General features: G+C 55.6%; 1 pseudogene; it reads left to right on the top strand.

Moving 5' to 3' along the window:
* The first annotated feature begins 5,303 nt into the window (after positions 1-5,303).
* LOC103607673 lies at positions 5,304-5,576 on the top strand (annotated as a pseudogene).
* The last annotated feature ends 170 nt before the right edge of the window (positions 5,577-5,746 follow it).

Raw genomic sequence — 5,746 nt, 5'->3', positions numbered from 1 at the left:
TGGCCTGTTCTGGACATTTCATGTAAATGGAGTCACACACTGTGTGGCCTTGTGTGTCTGGCGTCTGTCACTGAGCGTGACGTGTTCAAGGTCCATCCATGTGGCAGCGTGTGTCAGAGCCTCGTTCCTTTCCCTGACTGAGTGACGTTCCCGTGTGTGGGTGGACCTCGCTGTGTGTGTCCATCCGTCCACCTGGGGACACTTGGGCTGTGTCCACCTTCTGGCTGTTGTCTGTCGTGCTGCCGTGGACATTCACGCGAACCCTGGTGAATTTTACGTGTACACGTCACCGGGTGTATTAGCCCATTTCTGTTGTTTAGAACAAAAATAGACGGAACTGGGTGATTTATAAAGAAAATGAAAATGTATTTATTGCTCACAGATTCCGAGGGGGGGACGTCCAAAGTCCATCTTGTGGTGGCAACAGTGACCCAGGGGTCTCACACTGCAAGATGGTGGAAGCAGAGAGAACAGAGACAGACTCTCCCCTCCTTTTAAGTCCCCCAGAACCACGCCCCTGACCACCATTTTCATTCCATTCACTACTGGACAGTCTTACAATCCAATCACCTCTTCAAGGCACCACCTTCCAATGACCATAATAGGATCTCCCACCCTGTTAACAGTCACAGTGGGGGATAAGTTTCTAATATGTAAAACTTGGGGGACACAATTCAAGTTCCAGTGAGTTTTGGGGAGACATAGTTCAATCCAGTACACCGGGTGTTCACACGCCCACGTAGGCATCGCCCCTGTGATGGAACGTTCGCAGCTGCCCAGAACGTGACAGGGCTGTGGGGACCCAGGGCGGGCTGGGGCGGAGTGCAGGTGAAGGCACGCGCCCTCAAGGAGACCCTACACAGAGGGAAGGCACATCTCACGGTCCTTAATCCTACCCGCACAGTCCCTTTGTCCATGTGAGGTGACAGGGACTAGGATGGGGACATCTTTGGGGCCATTCTGCACACCACAGAGGATCCCAACCTCCTGCTTCTCCATTAACCTCCGATGTCCCTGCCCAGGGCCATCTGGGACTGTCTCATAGGTCGTTCCCTGCACCAGGCACCTGGCCAAGGCCAAAGGGCCGGGGTCCCTTCTCCAACGTCCCAGCTGGGGTCCTTTGCCAGACACCACCTCACCGAGGGGCACATTCATAAGTTGTCCCTTTGGAAGATCCCTTCCCCGGCTCATTGTCCCACCAGTGAGACCGTCCCCCAGTGGCTCTGACTCTTGGGGTCTTGGCACAGTGTCTTTGGACCCCATAACATCCCTCGGCGCCTCTGGGTGGTGAATGTTCCAGAAAAACCCTAGTGAGCGCTGCTCCATCACAAGAAGGGACGTTAACCCCCAACTCGGGCCGTGGCGCCGACCCCCACAAGAGGATCCTGCCTCAGAGACCCAACGCTGGTCACCCGCCCTAGGCTGGAGCTCAGCCAGCAGAGGGCTCCGGGGGTCCCCGCTGTCCCCGGATCTTTGATTTCTCTCTGTCTCTCTGCAGCTGTCTCTGTGTCTCTCTCCCAGTCTCTCCCACTCGCGCATCCCTGACGCCTGTGGGACCCTCAGAAGTAGGAAACGGTCCCCCCCGCCGGCCTCCCCTGCCCGAGTCTGCCCCAGTCTAGGGGACAAGGGTGACGAGGAGGCTCCCACCCTGTCCTCCAAGCGAGGACACCGAGGCTCCGACGCTTCAGCCACATGCGACCCCGACCTGCCACACCCCACAGACCCCAGCAGCATGGCCGCTCTACCCCGTGAGTCCCTTCTGAGATTTCCCCAGGGCCCCATATCTGTCCCTAAAGACGGGGGACTCGGCCACTCACCGGAAGACAGCGGGGTCTCAAGGGGCTCCCGGGGGCTGGAACCTGTGTCCCCTGCGGGCTGCTTGTCCTGCAGTTCCGTGTGGGACGGCTCGTTGACATCTGCCCTCCGGGCGTTCTTGCTGTGCGATTTTGCTTCTGTGGAGATAAAATTCACACGTCATACGATTCTCCCCCTTAGAGCAGACAATTCCGTGGGTCTCAGTGTCTTCACAGAGTTGTGTGACCACCACCTCTACTTCCAGAACATTCTCATCACCCAAAAGGAAGCCCCATCCCCATCAGCTGTCACCCCCATCCCTCCCCCAGCCCCCCGCAACCACGAACCCACTCTCTGTGGATTGGCCTGTTCTGGACATTTCATGTAAATGGAGTCACACACTGTGTGGCCTTGTGTGTCTGGCGTCTGTCACTGAGCGTGACGTGTTCAAGGTCCATCCATGTGGCAGCGTGTGTCAGAGCCTCGTTCCTTTCCCTGACTGAGTGACGTTCCCGTGTGTGGGTGGACCTCGCTGTGTGTGTCCATCCGTCCACCTGGGGACACTTGGGCTGTGTCCACCTTCTGGCTGTTGTCTGTCGTGCTGCCGTGGACATTCACGCGAACCCTGGTGAATTTTACGTGTACACATCACTGGGTGTATTAGCCCATTTCTGTTGTTTAGAACAAAGTCACCGGGTGTATTAGCCCATTTCTGTTGTTTAGAACAAAAATAGACGGAACTGGGTGATTTATAAAGAAAATGAAAATGTATTTATTGCTCACAGATTCCGAGGGGGGGACGTCCAAAGTCCATCTTGTGGTGGCAACAGTGACCCAGGGGTCTCACACTGCAAGATGGTGGAAGCAGAGAGAACAGAGACAGACTCTCCCCTCCTTTTAAGTCCCCCAGAACCACGCCCCTGACCACCATTTTCATTCCATTCACTACTGGACAGTCTTACAATCCAATCACCTCTTCAAGGCACCACCTTCCAATGACCATAATAGGATCTCCCACCCTGTTAACAGTCACAGTGGGGGATAAGTTTCTAATATGTAAAACTTGGGGGACACAATTCAAGTTCCAGTGAGTTTTGGGGAGACATAGTTCAATCCAGTACACCGGGTGTTCACACGCCCACGTAGGCATCGCCCCTGTGATGGAACGTTCGCAGCTGCCCAGAACGTTCCCTTAGACCCTTCCTGGTGGGTCCCCAGAGGGAGCCACGACCCCAACCTCTGTTGCTGTAAAAGTCAATATTTGTTTGTCAGATGCTCACTGGTGTCACCAGCCAGCCAGATGGGGGAGGAGACCAAGGCCCTGACCCTGGCTCAGCTTGTCCCCTCACCTGCCCCCACCAGCATGTGGCCCGTGAGCTCCTGATCTGGAAATTCCTTCATGCAGTTCCAGGGTGCCGTGTGCAGACTCCTAACCCCAGTCCTCCATCCTGGGTTAAAGTCACGCCACCAGGGCACGTGCGTGGGGCAACTGTAGACGAGCAATCTACCAGCAGGGGTGTGACCCTGAAGTTGACCCCTCTTGTGGCCTGACTCATGTGCCTTCTCCCCTGGAGAGTGGCGGGACCTAGGCATGCTTCTAACCAGTGACATACAGCAGAAGCAACGATGTCACTGCCATGATCACATAGGTCGATCATAATCCTGTGAGGCTCATCTTAGCCAACAGGGGCCAAGGACCCCGCCTCCGCCGACGTCTGTGCGTGATGAGGTTTGCCACAGCCACATCGGAGAAGTCCATGTGGCAGGAACTGTGCGCGGCTTCTAGAATCCAACAGTCAGCAAAAAGCCAGGGTGCGCATCCTACAGCCAGAAAGAAAGGTCTACCCACAGCCCAGGCGTGCGGGGAAACAGCCCCTTCCCCAGCCGAGTCTCAGGTGAGACCACGGCCTGGCCCACGCCTGGGCGTCAGCGTCCGGGACAGACTCCTGACCGGCAGACACTGTGTGAGGACGCACACATGTCATCTGAGTGCTGAGCTCGTGTCCTCACGCAGCAACAGCTAGCTGACGCAACGCACACGCCAACTGTCTCCACCGTCGGGCTGTGATCTGCACGAGGGCAGGGACGTGGCTGTCTTAGTCACTGCTGTGTTCTCGGGACCTAGAACAGCGCCTGGCACACAGCAGGTGCTGGATGAACACTGTTGCACGAGTGAATAGCCCAGGCTCTTCCAGGGAGTCAGGCTGCAGCCGGCCTGCACGCCCCGTCCAATGCGCTTTTGCAACACTGACTTGTTTGTTTGCAGTAAATGAGAGGGCCAGCTCTCTGGTGCTCGGCCCGCTCTTGCCGCAGACCACGGCACTCTGCGGAGCCCCCACCGAGAAGAAGGTTCTCACCAGAGGTGCCCCCTGGACTACGGACTTCACAGCCTCCACAGCTGGAAGAAATAAATTTCATCCTCTGCCCATTACCCAGTTTCAGGTATTCTGTTATAAGCAACAGAAACGGACTGATACAGCTTTCAAGCACCAGCACTTCAAGGAAACGTGTGAACCCCGAAGGTGACTTCCAGCCCTCAGGACCAGGCCCATCCCTCCACGGGCGGATCAGTGCTCCCACGAGGGCGCAGTCCCCGCAATCCAACCACCTCGCTCAGGCCCCACCTTTCAAGCACCACAGCTGGGTTTCCCACCTCTCAACACTATAGCAGTGGGGGTGAGTCCGGCTTCAGTGAGTTTTGGGGGGACATTCGAGCCACAGCAAGAGCTGAGTTAGAATCCCAGCCAGGCCCCAATGGAGCCGGCAAAGACCCGGTTGTGATTTCCTCTCCAGGACTTGGTTTCCCCATCTGGAAAATGGGGCTCCATCAGGGGAGTGGTGAGGATAAGGGAATGGGTGTCCAAACACCAGGGGCCCTGCCTTCCAGGGTGTGACTGTCAGTTCTCGGCGTGGGGCTGCCTTGGGCGGGCCCGATCCCAAACTGGGGCGTTCCGTGCGCGCAGGAACCGGGAACTCAAGGGAACGGGATCCCCGACTCCTTTGCCAGCAGGCAGAGCCACGCGTCTCATGTGGCCAAAGGAACGTGAGGACAGATGAAAGACTTGAAAATCCCACTCACGAGATGTCACATCTCATCCCCTGCCCACGCTCCCCGCTGCTGGGGCAACCAAGCAGAGCCCCCAGGCCATGGTGGACAAGTCACAGGGGCCAGAAGCAGACCTTTGGGGGTGTTTGTCCCCACGGCATATCCTGGCCCACCCTGACTAACTGAACTTCCCAAATGCCAGGAAGATTCCTCAAAAAATGAACCACAGGTCATGAAGGTGTCACGGTACGGACAGGAGGGAGAGGCCCCCACACGTTGTCCCTGCAGCCGGCGGGAAGCTGACGCGTGCTTGAGAGCCGTGGGTTCCAGAGACGCCTCCTACCAGTGTCATGGCAGTCCCAGGGGTGGAGGATTCAGCTTGGCATTTCTTGGGGTCCTGGTAGAGATTGTCGCAAGGTAGGACAGTGAACAGTGCCAGAGCAAGCTGTAAACACGTGGCCACCCTGGTCCTATATTTGAGTGCCACAATTTTCTCCGAGTACACCCCACAAGGGACGTCATTTTGGACGTCAGCAGGACAAGCAGTGAAGACAGGAAAAAAGAACAAATAAAAGAGAAAATCAAATTAGAAAAAAAAAGGAAAAGGTCTTATCCATCCAGTTCCACGGAAGGGGACACTTCAAAACAGAAGAAACACAAATATCAGAGGAGAGAAGAGAAAAAAGAAAAAAGGAAACATCACAAAAAGGCGGAACGTTCCTCCACCCCCTGGTAGTTCTGAATTCTCCAGAAAGTAACTGAGACTTTGGTCTGATCCATTAAATTTAAAAATGTATTTTTTTTAATCAGTTGCCCTTCCTTGGAGTTTACTGTACGATTATGCTTTGTGATAAATCCCAGCCTGCGTCCTACAGACGTTTTTCATATGTGGGACCGTTATCCCTC

This window comes from Galeopterus variegatus, unplaced genomic scaffold (assembly GCF_000696425.1).
Source record: "Galeopterus variegatus unplaced genomic scaffold, G_variegatus-3.0.2 Scaffold7623, whole genome shotgun sequence".
Lineage (NCBI taxonomy): Eukaryota > Metazoa > Chordata > Mammalia > Dermoptera > Cynocephalidae > Galeopterus > Galeopterus variegatus.
The sequence above is the reverse complement of the archived record's forward strand: the minus strand, read 5'-3'. Positions and strand labels throughout refer to the sequence as shown.